We start from the raw sequence: 14,457 nt of genomic DNA on the forward strand, positions 1-14,457 counted from the left end.
TATAAATAAACAATTTCAACAGAAGTAAAGATAATCACTATCTTTGGAAAGGATGAAAGGGTTAGTGATTGAGAGAGAACATGAAAAGATTAATGGGATCTAGCAATTCTATATTTCTTGACCTGGCACTATTTATTCTAGCAATTCATTAAGTTGTGCATACATGATTAGTTCATCTTTCTATATGGGTGTTATATTGCTTAAAATATAAATCTCTTTCATTCCTATAATATCCTTCTTTCTATCAGCATCCAAGTTGAAAGAGAAATAATGCATATTTTCTTTCTGCTTTCTCACATCCAACTCCCTCCTCCACTAGTTTCTATTTCTAAATCTCTCATAATACTTATTTCTCAAATGTTTCCATAGATCTCATAATTGTCTTGAGCTATAATATATTCTAGAATGCTCTGCATGAAACAATGGGAAATGAGCTAAGACTTTTAATCTGTCTGTGTGCCTAATGTATACAATTAACATAATAAATTCAGGTTTGGCAATTATCTTTTAAATATTTGCTCTGGACAGTGACTCTTGTTTTACAACCTGCATGTCTTATTATTATTATTATTTTTTTAATTGGAGTGTGGTCAGATCCTACATGAGTCTTCAACCTCTGAATTTCTATATATCTCTAGTCTTTCCCTTAGCTACAAAGGAAAGTGAAGTCACTCAGTCATGTCTGACTCTTTGTGACTCCATGGACTGTAACCTACAAGGCCCCTTCATCCATGGGATTTTCCAAGCAAGTGTGGGTTGAAAGGAGTGGGTTGCCACTTCCTTCTCCAAAGGATCTTCCCAACCCAGGGATCAAACCTGAGTCTTCTGCATTGCAGGCAGACCCTTTACTGTCTGAGCCATGAGGGAAGCTGGCATAGGAAAGATAATCTTTATTTTGAACTGTTCCTGTAGATACTTTCAGACCTAGTCAGTTCCCCAGAAATTGTGAAACTCCATCATGAGAGGAGGCTAAGACTTTAAACCTGATCTGGTTTGCTAAAGTAACTACTCTTTATTAGGTCAGGTACTTCTAGAGAGGTAAATCATTACAGTCACAAAGTAAGAAGCAAGTTTAGATAAATGACATTACCATTCTTGGGGAAGAAGGCCAGAAATACTTTGTGGAGCTGAGATATCCAGCCATTAAAGAATGGATTCCAATCATGGTGGGCAAGAACAATTATACATACATACATACATATATATATATATATATATATATATATATATATATATATATATATATAGTTGGAGTTTGAAAGGATCCAATAAATAATCTCTCTTCAATGCTTAAATTGGAATCAATTGGACACAGACTCAAGAGGCAAACAGACATTAAAAATTAACTTTTTGCCTAGAGTCAGACATGACTGAAGCGACTTAGCAGCAGCAGCAGCCAAATTAGAAATCATATCCTAGAAGAAACATTTCCAGTGGACTTTGGTATTTTAACCTCTGAAATATACAGATTTACTGATGCAGGTGAAAAATTTCAGGGCTTCTGAACCAGTTATATTACTTATCTCTAAAAAACTATGAATCAGGAAGGATTTGACAAAGATTCTTAAGTGAATATGTTCAAAAAATTCTTCTCCCAAATTTATAATCAGATAATCATCCTTCCTTTTATTTGGGAAAAGTGAATGAGAGGTGAAAAAGGAGACCAATTATTACTGGGTAGATTTCCCAAATGTGAATATCAGGGTAAAAGCCAGATTCCTACGAAGGTACACTGTCAGGGGACGTTCAACTTTAAGGGATCCAATATGTTCTTCTTTTGTGTACTGTTTATCAAGGACTCTATTCCTTGTCAGTTCCTGGAAAATAGGAATGAGCAGAGCTGCACGCAGTTCTCAGGACTGAGATCATGAGAAAGGGCCCCTGCTTGGATTCCTTTCAGTGACTCCCTTCAGTGACCTTTTCAGTTATGCCCCTCTTACTCAAGATATTGAATGCTTTCCGGCCCTTTGAAGATTTTTATTTGTTTGGCTTTGTTTTTGCTCAATTATTTTTAATGCCTAAAGCTGCCTTGTATGATAATATTTAAACATGCATTTCTGCAAATAAAGTACCCTTGTTTCACTCGAGGTTTGGGTGCCCTGCATCCCTTTTCTCGTCGACTCCAGTCCCCAGGTCCGGTCTACAAAGACCTTGACAGTACACAAACTTCTATTCCTAAATGATTTCTTTCTTCAGCCTATTCTCTCATTTCCCTTTGCTCCTTTCCTCTTCTCCATATGCAATTCATTTGATATACTTTACTTTTTATGGCTTTATATATCACCTCCATGTACACCAATTAATTCGTTGAACATTCATTTGTCATTACAATGAACAAATCTGCTAAGTACTGGGGATACAAATATAAATTAGATACAATACCTTTTCTTCAAAAATAAAGTTTTAATGTAATACTTGATAACTTGAAAGTGAAAAACAGTAGTAGTTTGATGCAAGTCCTATGGAGCCTGATCTAAGTATCTAGCCCAGCTTGACCACATCCAAACCATGAGGACTTTGACATATTACTTATGCTTTTTGTGCCCCAAGCCATTTATTTCTCTATGCATGTGTGCTTATTCTGCTAATAAGAGTTCAATAATTATTTAACATTATTACTTGTACATTGCATTTTAGATTACAAAGTACTCAATATTCAATATATCATTCATCTTTGGTATAATAATCTGAAGTGAAGTCGCTCAGTCGTGTCCAACCCTTTGTGACCCCATAGACTGCAGCCTACCAGGCTCCTCCGTCCCTGGAATTCTCCAGGCAGGAATACTGGAGTTGGTTGCCATTTCCTTCTCCAGGAGATCTTCCCAACCAAGGGATTGAACCTGGGTCTCCTGTATTGCAGGCAGACGCTTTATCATCTGAGCCACCAGGGAAGTCTCATAATAATCTGAAACAACGTATTTTTTAAATGAAATTGAAGCTTAGGGGACTTTGTAAAAGGTTAAGAAAATCACAAAGCAAAGTTTTAATTTTAACTTCTGCTTTTTATTTCCTTGTCCAGTTTTTGTGGTTGTTATTGTTATTGTTTTCTTCCCTTACAGCTACTGCCCTAAATTATCTTGAGCTCTGATTTCTCTTCTAACCCTTCAATTCCACATGTTTCCTGGGCATTTCACTGACACTGTGAAATCAACCACAAAATAAACAGGTTCTAAACTAAATCATCTATTCCCTAAATCTATTTCTTTTCTTGAATTACTTACCATTGTGTGACAGGAATATTTCCTAGGCAATAAATTTCAAAATGACAGTATAATCTCACATTCTTCTCTCCATTATCCATATAGACATCTCATACTCTAAAGAGCTTCCATCTCTAGTCTATAATATCCCTTTATCATATTCAACTACCCAATCCAATGGCAACAGACTTTCTCAGAATTTTATTGCCTCTAGTTAATATTATTAATCAACTGTTTCTGTGTGAAGTATCTTCAAAGATAAATCTGTTCCCCACAGTACTTACTGTTAGGATAGCTACTATTCATTGAAATTTAATAATTAATAATTTAATAATCTGTCTAGCACCTAGGTGATTTATATACAGTATTTCATCTAATTTTCACATCAATTCCCCAAATATAATTTAGCAGTCAGTATTATGTATGAGAAAATTGAAGCTAGGTTTTTTCCATTAAAACAGTTGGGACTGAAATGCAGGCATGTGTAATTCCAATTTGTGTTCTACTCTCTGTTTTTCCTTTATTTTACTTCTATGCTCAAAATTACACATAAGCTCCCACTGCCTAATAAATTACATCCAAATTCATTACCCTATTATTTTAATGTTCCTTAATCTGATCTCTTCCAGTCCTGTGGCCAATGGTGAGTCTTCCAAATTTGCTGACATATTGAGTGCAGCACTTTCACTGCATCATCTTTTAGGATTTGAAATAGCTCAACTGGAATTCCATCACCTCCACTAGCTTTGTTCATAGTGATGCTTTCTAAGGCCCACTTGACTTCACATTCCAGGATGTCTGGCACAAGGTGAGTGTGGGTGATCACACAGCGAGAGTATCTGGGTCATGAAGATCTTTTTTTGTGTGTGCACTTCTTCTGTATATACTTGCCACCTCTTCTAATATCTTCTGCTTCTGTTAGGTACCTACCATTTCTGTCCTTTATTGAGCCCATCTTTGCATGAAATATTCCCTTGGTATCTCTAATTTTCTTGAAGAGATCTCTAGTCTTTCCCATTCTATTGTTTTCCTCTATTTCTTTGCATTGATCACTGAGGAAGGCTTTCTTGTCTCTCCTTGCTATTCTTTGGAACTCTGCATTCAAATGTGTATACCTTTCCTTTTCTCCTTTGCTTTGTGCTCCTCTTCTTTTCACAGCTATTTATAAGGCCTCCTCAAACAGCCATTTTGCTTTCTTGCATTTATTTTTCTTGGGAATGGTCATGATCCCTGTCTCCTGTACAATGTCATGAACCTCCATCCATAGTTCATCAGGCACTCTATCAGATTTAGTCCCTTAAACCTATTTCTCACTTTGACTGTATAATCATAAGGGATTTGATTTAGGTCATACTTGAATGGTCTAGTGGTTTTCCTCACTTTCTTTAAGTCTGAATTTGGCAATAAGGAGTTCATGGTCTGAGCCACAGTTTTACCAGGCTTGTTTTTGCTGACTCTCTAGAGCTTCTCCATCTTTGGCTGCAAAGAATATAATCAATTTGATTTTGGTGTTGACCATCTAGTCATGTCCATGTGTAGAGTCTTCTCTTGTGTTGTTTGCTATGACCACTGCGTTGTCTTGGCAAAACTCAATTAGCATTTGCCCTGATTCATTCTATACTCCAAGGACAAATTTGCCTATTACTCCAGGCGTTTCCTGACCTCCTGATTTTGCATTCCAGTCCCTTATAATGAAAAGACATCTTTATTGGGTGTTAGTTCTAAAGGGTCTTGTAGTTCTTCATAGAACCATTCAACTTCAGCTTCTTCAGCATTACTGCTCGAGGCATAGACTTGGATTACCATGAAATTGAATGGTTTGCCTTGGAAACAGAGATCAATCTGTCGTTTTTGAGATTGGGTCCAATTGCTGCATTTTGGACTCTTTTGTTGACCATGATGGCTACAGCATTTCTTCTAAGGGATTCCTGCCCACAGCCATGTGAGCTAAATTCACCCATTCCAGTCCATCTTAGTTTGCTGATTCCTAGAATGTTGACATTTACTCTCGCCATCTCTTGTTTGACCACTTCCAATTTGCCTTGATTCATGTACCTAACATTCCAGGTTCCTATGCAATATTACTCTTTACAGCATCAGACCTTGCTCCTATCACCAGTCACATCCACACCTGGGTGTTGTTTTTGCTTTGGTTTTGTCCCTTCATTCCTTCTGGAGTTATTTCTCCACTGACCTCCAGTAGCATATTGGGCACCTACCGACCTGGGGAGTTCATCTTTCAATGTCCTATCTTTTTGCCTTTCATACTGTTCATGGAGTTTTCAAGACAAGAGTACTGAAGGTTTGCCACTCCCTTCTCCAGAGGACTACATTCTCTCAGACCACATACTGTCAGACCACATTCTGTCCAACCTAGACAGCATATTAAAAAGCAGAGACATTACTTTACCAACACAGGTCCATCTAGTCAAAGCTATCTTTTTTCCAGTAATCATGTATGGATGTGGGAGTTGGACTATAAAGATAGCTGAGCTCTGAAGAATTGATTCTTCTGAACTGAGGTGTTGAGGAAGACTCTTGAGAGTCCCTTGGACTGCAAGGAGATCCAACCAGTCCATCCTAAAGGAAATCAGTCTTGAATATTCATTGGAAGAACTGATGATGAACCTGAAACTCCAATACTTTGGCCACCTCATGCAAAGAGTTGACTCATTGGAAAAGACCCTAATGCTGGGAAAGATTGGGGGCGGAAGGAGAAGGAGACGACAGAGGATGAGATGGCTGGATGGCATGAGCGACTCAATGGACATGGGTTTGGGTAAACTCCGGGAGTTGGTGATGAACAGGGAGGCCTGGCGTGCTACAGACTAGGGTGTCACAGAGAATCGAACATGACTGAGTGACTGAATTGAATATTAGTTGCTCTAAATTAACACATTCCACGATGATCTGCTTCCATTCTGGTGTACAAATTAGTGCTTAATTCTACTTGTTCAGTTGACTCATTCTTTTAACGTTTAGCTAAATGTCTCTTCCATTTTTTTTTTCTTTCTGCAAAAACAAGCAGATATTTTAAACTTCAGAGCAAAGAACCATAGATAGATTTGGGATGGTGTGAGATGGGACTTCTGTATGTATGATAGGAGACACTCAAAAGTGAGAGGAGAGATGGGAAATTGGCAAAAGGTAGGTATTGTCAGATACAACCATTTTAAAGAAGAACACATATATGTTTAGACTTTCCTTAAGGCTCTCCATGACTGTGAACCCGTGGATAATGTGTATTTCCCCAGAAGTAAACTGGAAACCCACTTTAAGGATACATGGATTAGCTAGAGAGCTATCAGCAATGAGGACCAATAGTTCAGAGGGTTTTCTCCCATGCTGCTTGAGACACCTTGAACTCTGAACAAAATGACATTATTTCTCTAAACTTTAATAGTATTAACACTTTTCTAATTTGTATTTGAACTTTATTTTCTATTTATTTAGCTTCTAAAGTAGCATATGTCTGTATCTAAGCATCTTTGTACACTGAAGCCTCTGGATAGCAAATCAAGTACATAAAAGGGATTGCTACCTTGAAATTACTCTTCATTTTGGATTAAAAAAAAGTTAAAGTTCAGCTAATAGACATAATAAATTAGGTTGTGAATTTTTACTTCTCTGACAGAAAACCATTTCTTCTAAGTGTCTTAGAAAATTGAGCTAAATGTATTCAATGTGCTAAAATGTTTTTAATGACCCCTTTTAAATTCTGCATTTTGCTGTGCTTTATTGGAGATCAGTTGTGAACATCTTTTTTGTTTGTATTTTTTCTTTTGAAATACACTTTCACAGATCTCTGTCAGTGGGCTCTGTATTGTTTACAGAAGAAAACATCTATAAAACACCAGTACTGAAAAATTAACCATAATTGCTTAGGATGATGACTCTAAATGAAGAATAATAAAGCATTTAGAACAAGTCTCTTAAATATTGAATATAAACTACTTACTCTTGCTACCACTTAAAAATTTAGCAATGAGCAGAGTTTATTTGGGATGACACATGCAATGTTTTAATTATTAAAATCCTAACCCTCCCTGTTACTGTGATAATGAATATCTAAGGGTAAAAAGAATTCATTCCCATAACTTAATTTTAGAAACATAATGGATTTTTAATTTTATTATCTGAATGGAAAATTATCTATTGATAAATATCTGTTGATATTGATAAATGTCTGTTTTTTTTTTTCACTAAATCTCTAGTTTAACATAAATATATATAGGAATATTGGAATGAAAGTGTAAGGGAGATTATCAAGAGACTCTTGAAAATATTTAAGATATAAAATAAAATATTAAAAATTTTTTTCTAGTCAAAATTCTATTAACTAAGTTTAACAGTTATGTTTCAAATATTTAGTTGCTTAGCTTGTTAGCATAGTTTGGTTAGTTTAAGTTAATTGCTTCATATCTATATTGCTGCAATAAATTATACTTAGGTTATTTAGTGCTAATGTACTAATTTTAATTGACTCAGAATTTTTATTAAAAGGTTTAATAATAATAATATTATGTATGCTGACATATTTTTAATATTTCTTACAGCTTTAAGATATAAGGCATCTGCTTACTTGAGGGAATGCTAATGATATCATAGAGGTATTTGAGATTTCAGATCAGTTTTACCACCATAATATAAAATATGCAAGTTCAAAACTAACAAAGAATCAAGAAAATAACCAAAAGTTTCCTCTAGTATCTGTCATAGTTCATAGTACAGTATACAGATAAGAATAATCAGATGAGCATACAAAGACAAACAAGAAAACACACAAAAAAGAAAAGCTATGTTTTTTAATGATGCCTTATAGAGTGCTTAATATGTCAGATTCTCTTTGAAGACTTTACAACAATTAACTCATTTAGCCATCTTTTGAGAAAGGCACTCTTATCAAATTAAATACAGATGTGCTCCAGAGAGGCTGAGTAACTAACTCAAGACTCCACAGCTGGTGGTATGTGAAGCTTGAATTCAAGCATTTTCCCTATAAAACCATTATCCTTACAAAGAGTTTCACCTTATCTCCCACTCAATGTTTTAATGGAAACTTTCTGACTTTTTAATTGTGAGTTGAAATATAATTTTAGTTATGGAATACCATACTGTGGTGCTACAATGTACCCAAACAGAGAAAAAAAAATCTAATTCATACATCATTGTATATGTTAACCTTCCTGGTTAACCAGAATTCTTATAGCAAATATAAGTTAAGTTGTAACTGATCAAAGAACATCACTTTAATATTGCCTCTATTTCAGAGATTCATTTCTGTAAAGGCTAATATTTCCAGATTATACTTTTCACCAACTGTAATTATATAAGTATTTGGTTATTATTAACTATGGAAGTGACATGTTCTTCAAAATATGAATGAAAGCTGCTGACCTCATATTCCCTTATTGTTGGTGATTCCAGTGTACAAACTTGGTGTAAGAAAAGAACTTTCAAGAAAAACCACCTTTCCCTTGATAAACTATTTCATTCCCCCAGCTTTAACAGGAATAAAAAACTGCACTAATTAACATAACTTTATACCAATTGAACAACTCCCCATATTTCCCTACCCTTGTTTCCTGGCAACCATCATTATACTGTTTACTTATGCTTCATATAGAGGATTTATACATGGTAGCTCTTGTTCTTCTTGTTCTTGAGCAATCTCCATATTGCTTTCCATAGTGACAGCACCACTTTATACTCTTACAATAGTATACAATTTCCCAACAACCTTGTCAGCACTTATTTTCTTTATTTTTAAATAACAGTCATCTTTTAAAATGTAAGGTGATAATTTATTTGGTTTTGATTTGAGACTTCAGAAAAAATGTGTCATAATAGACTTCCCAGAAGTATATACTGGACAATTCACTTTTAAATTCAGGAGAGCAGAACACTTTCTGTTGACATAGAGTGAGGAACATGTTGTCCTCTGTGTTTTTTAAAAATGTTTATTTTGTTAATCTGAGTTTTCATATAATAATATATTGTAAATATCTTTCCAGAACATAGAATCACTTTGAAGGTCTTTAAAATCTTGAAGTGTTAAGTATTCAAGTCATTTTTTTTAATGGCATTATGTTAGAAAATAATTTAGTTTGTCTCACTTTGCAAGAATTCTCTTTCTGTGCCTTGATGTTTTGAGATATCACTACCAACTGCAGACTGAGTAATTCTTAATCACATAACTTTTGGTGTAGAAATTTATTTTTATAGCAGTAGGTACACTTACATTCTTGTAAGATGTGGGTATGGTTAAAGACATTCCATACAACTCCAAAAACACTGATGTTTTTGATGTTTTGGTCCTATTAACAGAAGTAGACCACTGGAAGGGAGAAGGTGATGAAAGTTTGACTTCCCCAAGTAAACACTGATTTCATTGTCTAAACCTATCTTTTAGTTGGAGAAATTAACTCACTTGCTCAAGCTCACTCAGTTAAAGAGTGGTGGCTTGGGGGTAAGTTTGGTCAGCTTGACTTCAGAAGTCATGTCTTACCTTACAAGAAAGTTGTTTTCAAGTTGTGTCTCAGTCCCAGGTGCATTAGATCATCTGAAGAACCGCTAAAGTCTTGCTGGATGAGACTTTTTGCTGGGCATTTTTCACAGAATTAGAATAACATTTTTATACTTTCTATGGAAACATAAAAAACCCTGAAGAATCAAAGCAATCTTGAGAAAGAAAGCTGTAGGAATCAGGCTACCTGATTTCAGACTATACCACAAAGCTACAATAATCAAAACAGTATGGTACTGGCATAAAACCAGAAATATAAATAGACAGACAGAAATATAGACAGATAGAAATATAGATATAACAGATAGATATAGATAGAGAGTGGACAGATAGAAATATAGACAGACAGATACAAATGTAGATAGAACAGGATAGAAAGTTCAAATATAAACCTACCCACCACGGTCACCTCATCTGTGACAAAAGAGGCAAGAACATACAATGGAGAAAAGACAGTTTCTTCAGTAAGTGGTGCTGGGAAAACTGGACGGCTACATGTGAAAAGAGTCAAATTACAACACTCCCTAACATCATACACAAAAATAAGCTCAAAATGGATTAAAGGCCTAAATTAAATCTGGATACTATAAAACTCTTAGAAGAGAACTTAGAATACTCTGTGACACAGAACACAGAAAGATTTTTTTTGGATATTACAGTAATAAAAGTGAAAACAATAATAAACACCTGGCTCTAACTAAACTTAAAAGCTTTTATAGAGTAAAAGAAACCATTAGCAAAATAAAAAGACAATCCTCAGAATGGGAGAAATTATTTGCAAATGAAGTGACTGACAAGGGATTAATTTCCAATATACACAAACACCTCATGCAGCTTAAAAAAATAATAAAGAAAGAAAGAAAAGCAAACAATAACGACAGCAACAACAAATACTCCCAAACCTAACTAAAAAAAAAAAAAAAAACTGGGTGGAAGATCTAAATAGCCATTTCTCCAAGGAAGACATACAGGTGGCTAAAAGGCACATGGAAAGATACTCAACCTCCCTATTTGTTAGAGATATGCAAATCAAAGCTACAATGAGGTATCCCCTCATACTGATCAGAATGGCCATTATCAAAAACTGCAAACAATACATGCTAGAGATGGTGTGGAGTAAATGCAACCTTCCTATAGTGTTGGTGAGAATGTAGATTGTTACGGCCACTATGAAGAACAGTATGGAGGTTCCTTAAAAAACTAAAAATAGCATTACCATATGATCCAGCAGTCCCACTCCTGGCATTTATCTGGAGAAAGTCATAATTCAAAAAGATGCATGCACCCCTACGTTCCTAGCAGGTACTATTCATAAAAAGGAATAGCAATGGCTTAAATGTCCATCAGCAGGAGAATGGATAAAAAAGATATGGTACATATATATATATGTATATATATACATATATATATATAGTGGAATATTTCTTAGCCTTAAAAAAGAACATAATAATGCTATTTGAAGCAATGTAGATGGATCTAGGTTTGTCATACTGAGTGAAGTCAGACAAAGACAAATATCATATGTTATCATTTACATTAGGAGCATATCACTCTATAAGCATTATAAGATTTAAACATTCTTTAAGGAGCATAGCACATTGAAAGTCTGAAAGATGAAGGCAGAACTCTATTACTTATGGCTGCAAATGAGATAAAGGTACCGTAAAGGGTCACACAATTTGGGAACATGGTAATAGTGAGCTGGGATTACAGGGGATAGCTTATACCTGGCAAGTGAGGAAGCATTAGCTAGATTTCAAGGCCTCCCTACCCTATGGCTAATCTGAATAAGTTTTTAGGCTCTGAGCCATAGAGTCTGTCCCTACTTGTCTGATACTAGGCCCAGTGGCAACTGGAAATGGTGTATTGTGGCTGGAAATGCGAGACACTGATAAAAGAAGCGGTTGAGTGTGGACTGCCGCAATTAGCTCTTTAAGGAAAACTGACTAGCCTCGGGGTAAGGCCTCAATACTAGGTCAAGACAGCACTTCAAGAAAAAAGCTTTAGTATACATATGAAGAAAGACAAAATTGAAGAATATATCTGTTATGTGTCCTGAAAGGACTAGGCAAGGGACAAAACACGCAAAAAAATAATTGCCAAGGTTATAATAACTGACATTATTTCCAGACACTGTTTTGAGCATTATGCATGTGTTATTTTAAACTTTGCCATCGCATGAGGTCAATGCTATAATATTTGAAGTTTACAAATGAGGAATCTGAGACAGAGAGACCTTAAGTAGCATGCTCCCAACCTAAAGTCCCTTTGTTGGATATAGAAGAGCCAAGGCAGTGTTCATCTTAGAGCGCAGGCTCTTAACTCCTCTCCTAGCCAATCTACTAAATACTGATTGTCTTGCTGATATGGGATTTATAAAGAGTGTGTGTGTGTGCGTGCATGCACGTGCTGTGTGCTGTCACTAAGTTGTGTCCAATTCTTTGTGACCTCATGGACAGTAGCCCACCAGGCTCCTCTATCCATGGAATTTTCCCGTCAAGAATACTGGAGTGGGTTGCCATTTCCTCCTTCAGGGGGTCATCCTGATCCAGGGATCAAACTTACATCTCCTGTATCACCTGTATTGACAGGTGGATTCTTTACCACTGAGCCACCTTGGAATTCTTTATAAAAATTATAAAGAAACAATTATATCCACGGACAGAACTGTGGATTATTATATTATTTCTCCCAGAAATGTTAAGCAACCCAGATATAAGAAGGAAATTGAAATTTACAGGGCAACTTACTGCCAGGAAAAAGGATACAGATATTGTGAGTTAGGTTTTAAGGAATTCAAATAAATAACACGTGCTTTATTACTCAAGAATGGAGCAAGTTGAGAAAAGGGTGCAGGAGTATGAATAATAAAAACAAAGTCTCACCTTAATTCCTATGGAAGGTGATTGCAGAATATGACTTTCCTTCTGTAACAAACAAAATTGCCAATTTCATCCCTGAGTTAGATATGCTTACCCATCACTGAACAGTTGATTAGCTAGTTGCTCATCTTTCCTTTCAAAAGCAGACTTCCTTCCATATGACAGGCAGTAGGTTATTATGCAAAATCTCTATAAAATGGCTGGCTTCCAAAAGGGAAGAAACTCAGCTAAGCATGCTCAGTATTTTCTCTTAAACATAACTCAAAGATTTTATTATCTTATATTGTTTCAGGAATAATTCACTCTTACTCTCTATGTAAAGATGGGTGAAGCATAGAGAGAAGGCCAGAGGAGTTAGTGTAGTAGAAGACCCTGCGCTGAGACAGAAGCAGTGGACAGTATGTACCTTCCCTACTCCTAGTCCCATGCAAATTTGAGTCCAGGGAAAGCTACTGATCAAGGAGTTCAGCTTACTGGAGAAGCAAGCAAGGTCATACATGCAATGTGGATTGAGAACAAAGAATGAGTTTAGGACTAGAAGTGACTGGGCCCAGGGGAAGGGAGGATAATAGGGATGTAGTCTAGTTCACTAGAAGGCAAGAAGTAGTGATGGAGAGAGTTGTGAAAAGATTTTGTTTGTTTGTTTTAATTGATACTAAGAACATAAGCAAGGAAGATAAAAAGTCTACTTCTTGAGTGCTAACCTCACCTGATTGATATGGTCACTTGAAATATTATCTTAAGATAATTGAAAAGCCATGTTCAGATTGCTTAAAATAATTCTAACATTGATTTTTGTGGTAATACATAGTATTGGAAGGAGGAGTAAAGTTTTGTATGCTGAATATTTGTTACTCAATGTAAAAGTGGGAGTAAGGTTTGAAGTAAAATGTAGATTTTATTTTTATAAAAGGGAAATTAAAATGTAAGCTTTTTGTTAAAAGATTATACATTTTAAAGAATTTTTTCAAAATATTTGCAAAAGTAGAGTGGAATAGATAATTATAAAACTAAAGACAAATCCACAGTAAATGAATAGAGTAATTTAATAGGTTAAAAATGATAGTTCTTCCAGGAGAGACTGGACTATGACACAAAGATGCACAAGGGCCAACCAGATATTTTCTACTCTTTGCCCCTGAGAAAGAACAGACTATTGATGAAATATTTACTGCTCCTTCCTACTGACCCTTGCTTATTGGAGACAAATTCCATTTGAAAATGTGACTGGCTTTACCCAATTAATCATGAATGGGAGAGCTGCCATGTCAGTCTTCCAGGAGACACCATATCTCCAGTTCCGTTTAGTTCAGTTCAGTCGCTCAGTCGTGTCCGACTCTGCGACCTCATGAATTGCAGCACGCCAGGCCTCCCAGTCCATCACTATCTCCCAGAGTTCACTCAGACTCACGTCCATCGAGTCCGTGATGCCATCCAGCCATCTCATCCTCAGTCGTCCCCTTCTCTTCCTGCCCCCAATCCCTCCCAGCATCAGAGTCTTTTCCAATGAGTCAACTCTTTGCATGAGGTGGCCAAAGTACTGGAGCTTCAGCTTTAGCATCATTCCTTCCAAAGAAATCCCAGGGTTGATTTCCTTCAGAATCGACTGGTTGGATCTCCTTGCAGTCCAAGGGACTCTAAAGAGTCTTCTCCAACACCACAGTTCAAAAGCATCAATTCTTCAGCGCTCAGCCTTCTTCACAGTCCAAGTTGCACATCCATACATGACCACAAGAAAAACCATAGCCTTGACTAGACAGACCTTAGTCGGCAAAGTAATGTCTCTGCTTTTGCATATACTGTCTAGATTGGTCATAACTTTTCTTCCAAGGAGTAAGCATCTTTTAAT

Source organism: Ovis canadensis, chromosome 3, assembly GCF_042477335.2.
Source record: "Ovis canadensis isolate MfBH-ARS-UI-01 breed Bighorn chromosome 3, ARS-UI_OviCan_v2, whole genome shotgun sequence".
Lineage (NCBI taxonomy): Eukaryota > Metazoa > Chordata > Mammalia > Artiodactyla > Bovidae > Ovis > Ovis canadensis.